Consider the following 13,636-nt stretch of genomic DNA (forward strand, 5'->3'; position numbering starts at 1 on the left):
AAAAAAAAAAAAAAAAAAAAAAAAAGAGAATTGGAGATATTTTCACCTAGCAGGCAAGTCCTCTCTGATTTTTTTTCCACAATATCTGCCTCTGTGTGTGTGTGTCAAGAAAACAGAAGTTTGCCGGGAAGGCTTGCCTTTCCTAACATACCTTTTGCAGTCCTTTGGGATTTTTGGACCAGAGTTCAAAAAACACTAGTACTGAGAAACCCACTAGTGAGATTTTCTCATTTTCAACAAGAAATACCAATATCTAAATCTTAGAGAGAAGAGAATCAAGGGTAGACACGTACTGCGAAGGGGCTCAGCCTCTATGGCCATTTGAGGTTGGATCCAGTGCTCCTGTCATATGCTGAAATAGGCTGACCCTAGTCTAGTGCATGGCTTTGGGCTGGATGTGTGTTGTTATTAGTGTATGTTGTTAATAAAATGTGTTATTCATGAGGGGTACTGTGCTCCTGCCCATTTTGCACCCAGTGGTGTGGCCACGCGGCCACTTAGCTCCTCTGCCGCCCATGGGACACTGGTCGCTGCTGTAGCAGAGCTGGCGAAGCAGCTGCCCTGGGGCATGTGGGGACAGGCCAGCTGCCTGGTGGGAGCAGGACCCCAGGAGGGAGCTTTGGTGCTCCTGGTCACTCAGACTGCTGATAGAGCTTTTGTAGTGCTTATGACTCTGGTCAGTGCTATGTGCTGTACTTGGAGACAGACTTTCCCCAAAGTTCACCACCGTTGATCTCCCTGTTTCACTCCACACATTAGGCAATGATCATGGAAAAAGAGGGGTGCTGTAACAGGGGAAGGAATTGAAAAGCTCTGTGAGCGGGGTTGGACTACCAACACTAGCTGGTTTGAGCCAGTAGCCAGGCCTGCCTACATATTCTTAGGGAAGGACGGTGACAGCCGTTTACTGCAGCTTTCTGCTTCTCTCCTGTGCGCTTCTCCCCCGGTGTCATTCCTTGGGCAAAGAAAATGCTTCTCTCTTGACTCTGAGCTGGTATCGTTGTATCAGTGGTGACTGATGGGATTTGGAGTTGTGGAGAACAACTGTTACTGGGTTTTCTGTACAGCAAAAGCAGAGGTGACAATCTGACTCACAGACAGTGATGGTAATTCCCCAAAACACAAGCCTTCTCCTGGTTTGATGACAGAACTTTTGGGGACTCAGAGGAACAGGAGGTTAAAGCAGACAACTAAGGAATGGCTTTGGAAACATAACTCTACCCTGAGATGTTAAGTACGGGCATGGTTGCGGTCTGAGAAATTCATGAATGTCACCAGCACAGTCTGCTGAAGTGATAGCTATAAACTGAAAGATTTAAAGGAGGCAATCATAATGGTTAACAGCGGTATGAAAAAGCTTAAACATGTTCATAAATTTCAATAACTGCTGAGCAATATACTGGATTCATCTAGGAGAGATTTAATTTGAAAAATGCTAAATAGGAGATACAAAAGCTGGAAACACATACGTATCTCCTGAAGATGGAGTCTTTCAGTGAGAAATTTACATTGTACTTCAACTGAAGTGATATTAAATGCAAGTACAATGTGGTGGAAAGGAATTATAAAATAAATTATAGAAAGAATTTTAAAATTTGCACATTAAGGAAAATGGCTTTATTTTGTATTCTCGCTTCAAATGGTGTTTGTGTCTAGATCTATAAATGACCATGCATGCTGAACGAAATGAGGTAAAAAATTTTGGTGTCAATTATATAGATATTTAATAGAATATAAAAATGACTGAAGTCTTATCACAGGGAAGTAGAAGCATGTATACTTGTTTGCAAGTATCTAGAATATATACATCATTTAAATAGGGGCTTTTGATTTAGAACACATATACTTTAGATGAATTTTACATTTTCTGTGTTTAATTGTATTCTGAGGCGGAACCTTTCATTGCAGATAGTTTTAGCAAGATGCATCAGTGCACTAAGATTTTTTGAAATGGTGAATACCTTCTTTGTGTTGCTAATTGCAGCTGTGCAGTCTGCAAATGAGGATATCCAGCATCTTATTTCCAATTTCAATAATTTTATTCCTGTTGATAAACAGCTCTTATCTTCTCCCCACACACCAGATAGATTTTACATTATTTTATAAATGAGAATTTTCCATTGTGCTGCAGCATATTGTTGTAAAGCTTGAGCTTTATTAAAAAGAAATAGAAACACAGAATTTGAAAACTTTCTTCTTGTTCAAGTGACTTATTTTTAGATGTACTGATGCTGCTTGCAGTAATGATTAAATTAATGAAGGTTGTGTGGTCTGAAGTGGCAATGCTAGTCATTACAATGCTCTGCTCTGATCTAAACCCTGCTGCACTCTTATCTCAGTGAGAACACCAGCCTGCTTCAGATGGGAATGGAAATGATCACAGCTCCAACTGCACTGTGGTTTTTCTGAACTGGGGGCCTGAATTCAAGAAAGACAGAGCACCAGCTACCCTGGTTCAAATTGCTGCTTGGCAGGTATGTTGAACTTCCCAAGCACTGGCATCATGATTTCTTCTGTTATGATCACAATAAGATAGAGAATGCTTATGAGCACCCAGCTTGGTCTGGCTTGCTGCCTGTGATGAAGGGTATGTTCCGCTGTATGTATTCAGCCCCCTTCAAGAAGCAGCACAGCCCTATAGATCAGTGTGTTGCTTCTGGAAATGTCACCTCAGAAGTGGTTTTGGACCTGAAGCCATCTTTTGAAGTCATAAGGGAGATGACTTACAAGGTCTGGAGGGAACATCTGAGTAGGCATCCCTGTAACAACCAATAGATTTGGAAAACTGAGGACCTTTCTTTAAAACAAAAATGCGTTTTCATCTCGTGTCTCCCTGCGGTAGGTAAGGTACACAGCTATTTACTGAGTTTGGGCAAAATTTCACTATCTGTCCTTGCTCATTTTTTGTATCTCCCTGATCCTAGAGCAGTATTTGTTTAAAAAGAAGACAAAAATATACACAAAAGTGTACACTTTCAGCAGAGAGTGGAAACCAGAATGGCTGAAGTTACAAGGCAGGCACTATTGAAACGAGCACAGGGAGAGTGAAGCAAAGGGAATTTCCCTTCCTGTGGTCACCAAAAACTACTCCTAAATCATGGAAGTCATGAGTTCTCAACTGAAACAGAATGTGTTCTCCACGTTTGAGTATTGAAGGAAAGTGATAACACACACATGTGTTAAGAGAGTTTGGAAAGAGGAAATACAGCTACCACCAGAAGAGTGATTAACCTAGTAAGGAACTCAATACCAATGTTTAATTCTCAACATATGTTACATTTTTGCCATGACACTTTATATTCTGAATGACTTTACTGTTCAGTTCCATTTGCTTCACAAACCACTCAAAATACAGGGAGATTTCTAGAGAGTGAGAATAATGATTTCCAATAACAGAATGAAATATTTTAGCTGACAAGTTCAGTGGCATGGCTCTGTGAATCCTCCTACATTCCCTGCCAAATACCACATCAATTTTTTTTTAAATCATGCAAATCCGGATGAAGAGGAGGGGCCCTTAACTCTCTGTGTACTTACATACACTCTATATATATGTGTATAAATATTCCCAAACACATTTGTGCTGGTGTCTCAGCAAAGCATATGGAATTTCACATTGATTTGTGAACTCTATAAAACACTAATGCAGTTGCTGCTTTAGCTTTCAGTCAGTTGGGAAAGACTCAGTGATGGGAGGCTGCAGGCAAATTCTCCCTTTGCTGGTCCCAATAGAGCCTTCCTTGTAACTTCATCTGTACCCGTTTCCACTGTCCCCAGGTTCGTTTTTCTCATTTGGGAAGCCACGCAAACTCATTTATGATATGACTCAGAAATGAATTCTGTTTCCCTACATCTGATACACTTTATTTATTTCTAAGCACAACCCTCTGAAAAGGAAAACAAGCCACACAATTCCATGCATAATGTGCACACCTACAGTGCTGTAAAATGCTTCATCAGGAAGAGACTGGGAGCATCATTCTTCTCTCCTTTTCATTGTGAAATGAACTGTACTGCTTTTGACAGCCTACACATGCAGATTTGTTATCTCTGTGCTCTACTGAAAATGATTCTGCATTATATATGTTTTATGTGTGCCTGTGAGTACATCAGTGATACCTTACACTGCTGTTCAGGGCACAGCCTCAGGACACCTTGATAGTCAGAATCAAGTTCTATTCTAATAGGGTCATCTGCTTCTAAAGAGCTTTTCATTGCCATGTACTTTTTACAAATTGTTTTGGTATATCATTAGTCCAGTCACTGCTGATGCAGTTGTTTTTATGGTAAAATTATGTTATTTCACAGCACAGTTGGCTGATTGTCACAGGCAAGTAGCTAAATGATGAAATTAAACAAGCAAAAACCTAGCTGGAATGTAGTGATCAGAATTACTGACCCTGACCTCATCTGTGAGAAGCCATGAGATCTCTAAGGGCAAATTGTATCTTCCTCATTCAGTACCAAATTATTTTTTTAAATTCCCAACACCCTACATATGCAGCAACGTTGTTCCTCACATGCTGCACAAAGGTATTTGTACTATCATGAATTCAGAATCTTGCGCTACCATTTGAAACGTCATCTGCTGCTTTGAACACACAGAAGGCTGCTTTTCTCTCTAGAAGCTGGAGGAGGCACTAAGATGGTTTGTTGGGGTTTGGGTTTTTTTTTTTGAGGAGGTGAGAATAGAAAACAAACTGAAGCCATGAAGCACTGAACATGGACCAGTGTGGGGGCTGTAGCTATTGAGGTCTAGGGGATGGAGTGCTTACTGCTAGACTGAGTGTAGGGCTCTGCACAGCAACCGTCTGGTTGCAGGGGTTTGGTCTGATGCTGTCAGCAGAGGTCATGGATAATGATATCAGCCACTGAATCTAGTCTGACTTCTTACCAAGTGGCCTTAATGCTGCAGATACACTCAATGCACTTGTGGTTTCTAAAGCTAGGAACCAGGCTTTTGACATTGTTTTGGTAACTGCTACAAGGAGTGTTTTCTGTTGGCTTAAACAGAAGTATCCATGTGCAAGGCTCAATATAAAGGGGTTTAGACTAGGTGAAATCCAGGCTGCTTTTCTGTTTACAGACTGAAGTCTCTGTGTTGAGGTATATCCTTGCTATCCCCTGTGAGCTGGTGGAGAGGAAGGGTGGCACACAGAGATGAGAGTGACAGTCTAACTGCTGAATCTGACTTCTCCCCTAGCTGCACTTCATCATCTTTTTTCTTCCTCTAATCACTTTTTTTTTTTTTTTCATTTTGATAATTTGTTTTCCCCTGGACATAGTCCCCTGTGGGAACCTTTATCAGCTGAGTGAACTGCTGCACACATTTCATTAATGCATAAATGAGCAGGCTGAGAGCATCTTATTGATCAGCAGATGCCTCGTTATCTGTGGTACCCTTGCTGCAATGCCCTGGGGGATAGAGGGACTTTCTACTGTGAGTATATACACTGTTATTTCCTTTCCTTTCTTTTCTTATTCTATATGCACAAATAAATAATTATATAAATGTGCTATTGTAATTTAGTGTTTTCATACTATAATCTCTCTTCTTCCTTCTTCCCAGTAGAATAATATATTTCAGATTCTCAATTTCACCTTTGAGGATATGTGAAGGCTTCTGAATTTGTTCTGTACTCTCACTCTTTGCACAAGCAAGCCTTGTGCTAGTAATGATGGATTTGTGCAGCCAACATAGAGTGGAGAACCTGGCAGTGCATTTAATATGCTGAGGGTTTAGAGGCACAGTCCAGAGTCTTCAGAAGCCAGCTGGACATTCATTGCTTCCAGGTAAAGATTTTTAAAAATATATATTTTTAAAAGTCTATTTTTCTTATGTTTGTTGCAAAACCCAAATACCTGCTGGGAAAGAAATATCATACTTGAAACTCCATTGATCATTGTCACCAGGAAAAACACCCTTTGCAAACTGGAAAGTGGACACGTAAAAGCATCAGTTCTGTTGAATTAATTGTTTGGCTTCATCTCCATGACCTTTTCACAAAGCTACAGTGGCTTTGAATGTTCTTGAAAATTCGCTTCTAACATCTTGAATCTTCACTGTTAAAACTTTAGGCATTAAAAGCCTCCATCCTTGTTTGCTGCTAGCTGTTTACCTGACACACTCATCTGCTATGGGCTTGCTGGTGCCTGTATGGGATAAGCCCAATGGGATCTTCGCAACTGATAAAACTCACTTGAATTACACTTCCCTGGAGGCACAACTTGATGTAATCCAAAGTGAGTGCAGAAGTGGATCCAATTCTTACCAATCCCTCTCTCTGAACAGGAAAATCCTTATGATGGTTCCTGGTAGCCCTGATGCTGTAATGGGGAGAGGCTGAATCTCCTCTGTGCAGCACTATTTGCTTTTTCACAGTACTGTAAGCCTTATGAAAATCACACACATTGAATTTGGTTTATGTTTTCAAGCTTTTCTGATTTGCAAGAGCTAGGGGCTGTAATGTTAAAATCCCAGGATGTAACTCCAGTGGTTGGCATTTGGTTCTCTCTTAATTTGCTAGTCTTGATTTGCCTTACTCCAAGTTTAGTCATGTTGGAGACCTGCTCAAAGCCTTGAATCGTGATTTTTAATTAAGCTAACTTAAAATCCTCTTTTATGTCACAGATAGTAATAGTAGCAATGATAATGAAAATTAAGTGCATTCAGTTGCTTTTAGCAACTTTTTAACAAAGTAGTAAAGTTAATATGTAAGAAATAGATTTGCAATACAAATGGAAAAACTAATACCCAAGCCATACACCCAGCTTCCCAAAATTCAGCTTGAAACCTTCCGCTCCAGGATATTGTATTTAGAAAATCAGCTTTCTTTCCAAATCAATGCTTTACATGGATTCTGGAATAATCCATTGTGGAAAGTCAGCATCTGTTCCATGTGCTCATTGCAAAATACACAGTGCAGTTCACTGCAATGCGCAGTTTTGCCTTACAACTCATTTGCAGTCCAGGTTATTACAAATAAGAACTTCCAATATGTCAGGTGTATGACACATACAGTATTTATTTCTCTTTTTATTCTTTTCTTTTCAGCCTCTATTCCTCACTTACCAAAAAAGAGCAAGGGACAGTGCCAGAGTATGGCACAAGTGTGGGCACAGTATTTCACTTTATGACATTCTTGTAAAATCTCTTGGCATGTACACATCAGCTTTCTAGGAGCTGTCAAAAAGGTTTCCAACTGTAGTAATTGTATACTTGTCATGAGTACACATAATTTTGTTTTGATTTTAAGTTCACTGAGAGGTGAATTTTTCAATGGGCCTGCTGGTGAACAGCCTTTTCAGTTTGTATCATTCATCAATTTACACATCACTAAAATATGTTTGTCTTTGACTGGGTTGTACAAACAGAAAACAGTAAGTTGAAAGTTTGCCTTGTTAACCAGAATTAAAGTTAGTAAAATCTACACGCTGAAATGTTATGCTTTGCTATTAAGTTAAGGTATAAAGTGAAAGGTTAATAGAGCATATTAATAAATTATATTTAAAGAGCATGTTTACCTAAGACTGAAGTTAGGGCGTATAAAAACTTAGTCCTTTCCTCAAAAGCCTCCAGCCTGAATGGACAAGGCAAGTAAGAGGAATGAGGAAAAGCAGAGCTCAGAGAGCTTACTTCTCGCTGCTGATTGTAGTAACAATAGAGCCAGTACACTGGGAAGCTGTTCTTGGTCTCCGTGTGAGCCAGCAGTTTCAGCAGATGGAAAAAAGAGAGATAAAAAAGTCTGTAACACACTGGGGATCAGATTTATCCCTATGGGGTCCAAAATCTTGAATGTTTTGCAGAAAAACCTTCTAATAACTGATGATTCTTTAGATGACCTATATGATGATTCTCATGCTTGGTTTGATAGGTTATCATGTAAATCTTTGCTACAAATTCATCAGATTAAATTAATTCTTTTTATAGGTTCTTATGTATTATAAGATGCAGGATGTGTGTGTAGAACTTCAATAGCTTCACATTAAGGTGACTTTTATTTTAAGGGACAGAGACAAACTGTCTTTAGAACTGGAAATTAAACCCAGACTGATGCCTAGTTCAGAGCTTTGCCAATTAGACTACTATCACAAAAATATTTTTCAATTAATGCTGTAATCTGATGTATCTTTTATTTTAAGTTTTCATTTCCTGTAGCGTTGTTTCCACAAAAATTGCCCTGGATACTTGTGTGGTTGAGTTCTAGTAGCTGCAGCTGTCTGATTTCAGTGTTAGTGATGAACTTGCTTTGGAGCTGATGTTTTCATGTATGGGGTCCTGGAGATAGCCTAGGGGTATTCCTGGCTGAAATGAAACCATATGCACAGCACTGGGTGCTTCATTGCTATTTTAATATTTCTTCTGCTGAAATCTTCCTATACACTGTACACAGGAGGGAAATATTTTGAGGATATACATAGGTCTACCTCACTGTTCCAACAGATCTATACATTGCATGGGGTAACACAGGAGAGGATTTTTAAATGTCATCTATGTGATAAACTCAGTTTTCAATATTTAATCTTGTCCTCTATGCCAGGTGTCACAGAAGCTGTAAAAACCTGTGATGAGAGAAGTAGATAGCACAGAAGGAGATATAACCCACAGCAGTGGGGTTACAAGATGCTAGGCAAAGTTGCAGGTCAGGATGCAGTAAAGCCTATTTTATATACCAGATTCAGTGATCTGCTGTGTGTTTGTCTTTCCATACACGGTAGATGGTAAATAGGAATCCTGATCATGTCTCATGCCTATGTTTACAAGCACCCAATTTGTGAGCCAGGACATGAATTTATTCCATGCTAACTCTGTACACTGACACATTTAAGAAGGCCTAAGAGTGACTTTGTGCTAGGTAGCTTATTCCATTCTGAAAACAGACCAAGGTATCTAGCATGTTAGTATCTCAACACTTTAAGCTGCTGTCTTTTAGAGTTAACTTTAATCATCTGGCATTGGGACTGTAAGTGGCTGAACCATGGCAGCCCGTGTGTACTTATCTTTTGCTAAGAAGCAGCACATGAGCCTGGAATCTGCTCTCTGCTCATGGGCAACGTAAGTGTCCGGTGCTGTGTAGTAATGGAGGAGCAGCTCCCAAGGCTGGGTCTGGTCCACACAGTCTTCCCAGCTAGGCAGTCCTGAGCTGTTCTTCAGCCTGCCAGTTTAAAGGTAAACTTCTAAAGGAGCAGCAGCCACTGTTCTCTGTGTGGGATGTTCATGCTAGGTGACTGCTGTCCAGAATGACAGCACAATGCTCATTTGCTTGTAGGGTTGGGTAGGGATCAAGTGACTGTGTCACAAAGGACACAAGCCTGTAAACAAGCCATATGGTTTAGATTCTTAAACTTTTTAATGAGACAGTGTTAAAGAAGCCAAGGTCCCAAGTATTTTGCATTCAGAAATTTAACTGCAGATTAATAGTGACAGTTGTGTGTGAAATATCTCTTAGGGATTTCGTTCCAGTTCACCTTTTTTCCTCTAGTCTGACAGTGATAACACTTGTAAAGCATTTTGTAATAATGGTATTTCAAACCTCTAGTTAATAACATCATTGAGAGAAACCATTTGTCAGAATAAAAAATGCTGTACTGCGTTTCAGGCTTGCAAACACTTCTTGATTTCACCACAGAAGGATGTTGGGGAAGGGGAACTTTCAGTCTGCTTTTCTACTAAGAGAGCCTGTATTTTCAAGGGAAGACTGTTGACAAAGGAAATCTAGAAGCTGGTTTTGGTTTAGTTTGAGTCGTCCACTGGAAACAGGGGACAATATGGTAATGTTTGAGCAAGAAAGGGCAAGACTTATAGAAGCACAGCTTACATCTTGCACTTTGGAAAGTTTTTTTTCCCAGCCCATAGTTATTAATGTTTTCTCCTGTTGTCTCTTGAACATTTTGTGGAAACAGATTTCCAAAATAAGCAGGAGAAAGTCTTGATGTTCAAGCAAAAATTGGTTGCATGTGCTGAATAATAATCACTGTTTTCAAACAATTCATTCTACCCGTCTGAGGTAGAGCTTTTGCATTCCTAAATCAGAATTAACAGGAAAAAAATAATAAAAGAAAGCATTCGCTTAAATATACCAACAGCTGATCTATGTTAACTTGTATGTGTTTCTTCATTGGTAAGAAAAGACTTGGTATCTATTCCTCACTTGTGAATTACCTTCTGCTTCAGAGATCAACTATCAACTATCTTCCCTCCCATCCCACAGAGTGTAGGTTTTATCTGGATATCCATTCCATGTGTTATGTACACAGTGTAACTTTGGTTGAAGAGTAAATGGGAAAACTTACACCTAGTGTTTTAATATGCTTGACAAAGCAGCAGGACACTCTAATTAAAACGACACAGTGCAGCGTGGAATGGGACAGCTTCCTGTAATGAACAGCTTAAAATGCTGATGATAAGTGCTCATCTATCATGGTTACTGCATACCAAATGATTGGTTACAAAAACAGGCACTTGTTTAGCAGCAGGTGCTGTGCTGGTGACACAACTGAAGTAAACTTATGATCTTGTGATTTTACCCTGAAAATCTTCCTTCTTAGACACTGTAAGCCTGCATCCTTTCTATGCTTTTCTCTTCTAATTCAGCTATAAGCATTTGATGCCTTCTACACAACTACATGCCTCTAAACAAAGCAGGCCTGCTTTTGCTCTGGAAATCTATATATGGATCCTCCCTGTGTCACAGTGAGCTTGCAGTCAATCACTAGGTCATCTGGTTTAGACTCATCAGAGACTTTTCTGTCATGTCACAATTAGTGATGAGTGGGTACCTTATATGATGAGGTACTTTTTGTTTTAAAGGAGAGTATGAGAGACAGCTATAGACCTCTGATGGACTCGTGGATGTGGAGAGAGCTTTGGAGTATTACTAAATTCCCAGCCCTCTGTAAATATGCTTTAATAAAAGAGTGTGCTCAGCCTTAAATTATTGTTAAACACTCAGCTTAGCTCGGTATAAATAATGATATAATCAATATTTAAAGATACCGCACCATTCAACATAGTCACATTTAATTGATTTTGGAGCCTATATCAAGTTTTTTTTATGGTGTTTGGGAATTTAAGTCTGCTTTTCACGTGTCTAATTAACTGGGTATTTCAGTGCTGAGTGGAATAGTGGCTCGACATCTTTAAGAAAATTGCCTAAAGCTTTACACTTCTTATTTCCTACTATGAACTATAATCAGGGAATATGCCATACAAGCACACAGAAAAAGTGTTGAGCCTTTTAGAGCAGAAAGAAATGCTCCATTTATACGGCATATCAGTTGTGCTGGTCAGTCCATAACTGAAAAGCAAGAAATCATTTCAGTATTTTGCAGGCAGAAAACTGACTCTCCACAGACACTGTGTAGTTTCAGATCCTGTTGAAGTTGTCAATTCTCAATTTCTATTTTGAAGATTCAGAATTCAAACCCAGTTTCAGGCTATACTTAAAGTGAGGAAAAAGTCTATATATTCCCTTCTCAAAAAAAGTCAGAATGTTTTTTAAATCTGTGAACGTGTCCATATGAGTGAAGTTCTCTATGTGCTAGCATTGGCAGTGTTGGATCTTGGCTAAGTAGATGCACCTGTGTAGACAGACCCATACATGCATACATATGTACACAGATTTACATGGTGAGGGAGAAGGAAACTTTCTATGCTATAGCAAACTGATGTGGAAAGGAATAAGTATAAACTAACTGAATCAAAGTATTCAAACTGTTTAATTTCTGGTAGTAAATGTGAATATACTTTTAGTACTACTGTAGTGATGAAGAGCTGCTACAATAAATGTATCAGTCTGTCAGGGAGAGTTACACATTACATCCTTTCCGCATTAATCCCGCCATCTTTCCCCTCTTTGTCTCTTTCTTGCTTCTGTCAGTGGCTCCTGCTGTCCACGTCCAGGACTCATTCACAGAGAGGTCAACAGCCATGAATGGATCATTTTATGTGGCAATCACATTAAAAAACAAGAAAACAAGCAAGCTTACGAACAAGACTTGGGCATGAATCTGCAGCAGTAAAAGAAATATTATGGAAAGGAATTTCAAAAATGACATAAACCACTCTTCTGAAGAGCAATACGAGGGTTGTATGAAGCATGCATGTCCAACGCATTATTGCCTGTTCTTGTCTCTACTTGCACTGAAGCAGAGGTAGTTTGGCCAATGACTGCTGCAGTCTTGTGATTTTGGAAATGAGTTTAGTTCTCCATGTAGGTCAGTAAAATCAAAATCTTACGTTTTTCACAATTTTACAGGCATCAGCTTTGTGGTTGTGACTATAATGTCCTCTAACAGAAATAAGCCTCTAATCCAGTTCAGTTAAATAGCAGAGTATCACAACATATATTTACCATGGCAATAGATTAATGCATGGATGCTCGAGAAGTATTGTGACAGTATACAACTGTGTACTTTTACATAATATTAGATACTGATGTAATTTCCTCTGAAGGAAAGAAATCAGTGTCATCTTGCATTGTGTTTGAAAGTGAGACTCGTTAGCAACTTGCAGTGAGGCTGTTGGAGCTGAATATCTAAGTCACCTTCATGCCTTTGGAAAGGTCTCTCTTATTCATAGAACCCTGGTTCCTTATTCTATGGCTCTGATGCAGGAAGCTCATCTGGGAAAGGTTAGCTTGCCATGAGATGGTGAGGCTGCAAAGAACTTTGGGTCAGTGCCTGAATGATTGGTTTCTTGAAGGGGGAAAAAATCCTCCTTGAAGAAATCCCTTGTTGTATGTCTGGCACATGCAGTGGCGGATGTGCATGTCAGAGCAGGCATCCCCTGTACCCTGTAGATCAGCCAGGGAATGTGCGTGGCAGTGACCAGGGGCTCAGATTTCATTTACCAGCAGTCCTGGCTGACCGGGGAGGTCCCGACAGATTGGAAATTGGCCAGTGTGACACCCATATACAAGAAGGGTCAGAAGGATGATCTGGGAAATTACAGGCCTGTCAGCTTGACTTCGGTGCCCGAGAAGCTGATGGAGCAGCTCGTTCTGAGTACCATCACACAACACATGTGGGACAAACAGATTTGGCAGCCCAGCTAACACAACCAGTAAGGAGGCTGTGCTGGTGCACTGGTAGGGGTGCTGGTATGGAGGCAGGGGCCCTGGGCAGCGGGAGAGGCAGGGCCTGGAGCAGTTTGAAGAGGAGGCAGTCTGAGGCAGCAGTAAGACTGTGGTCCTGCATGTTATAAACATAAAATATGCCTGTTTGGAGGGGTAACCTTGGTCAAATCTGGTGCGAAAGAGCCTTCTCAGCAGCCTTTGAAAGGCTTGCTCATCCTAGACATGAACTCAAGCTTAAAATTGCTTGGAGTGTGGTAGCATTCTGTGGTAGCTGCCATTTTGTTGAGGGGGAATGATTCTCTGTGCAGCTCATGGGCACAAAGTCTGTCAGAGGCTCACGCTGAACTCTTGGAAGTGTTTGAAAACATCATGAAAAATTATGGCTGAAAACATTGGTATGTGCTCGTTTATCTTTGTGAGTCTTCACACAGTCCGGATCCGTTCTCCCGAGGAGCCTCCTTTCCCACAGGGGCAGGGCCATGAGGTGGCTGAGGCCTCGGCTCCCCTCCGGAGCCCAGGAGGTCGTTCCCTGAGCGGCCATGGTGCCCCATGTGAGAGAT

This window comes from Athene cunicularia (genome assembly GCF_003259725.1).
Source record: "Athene cunicularia isolate RWA chromosome 9 unlocalized genomic scaffold, athCun1 chr9_part2, whole genome shotgun sequence".
Lineage (NCBI taxonomy): Eukaryota > Metazoa > Chordata > Aves > Strigiformes > Strigidae > Athene > Athene cunicularia.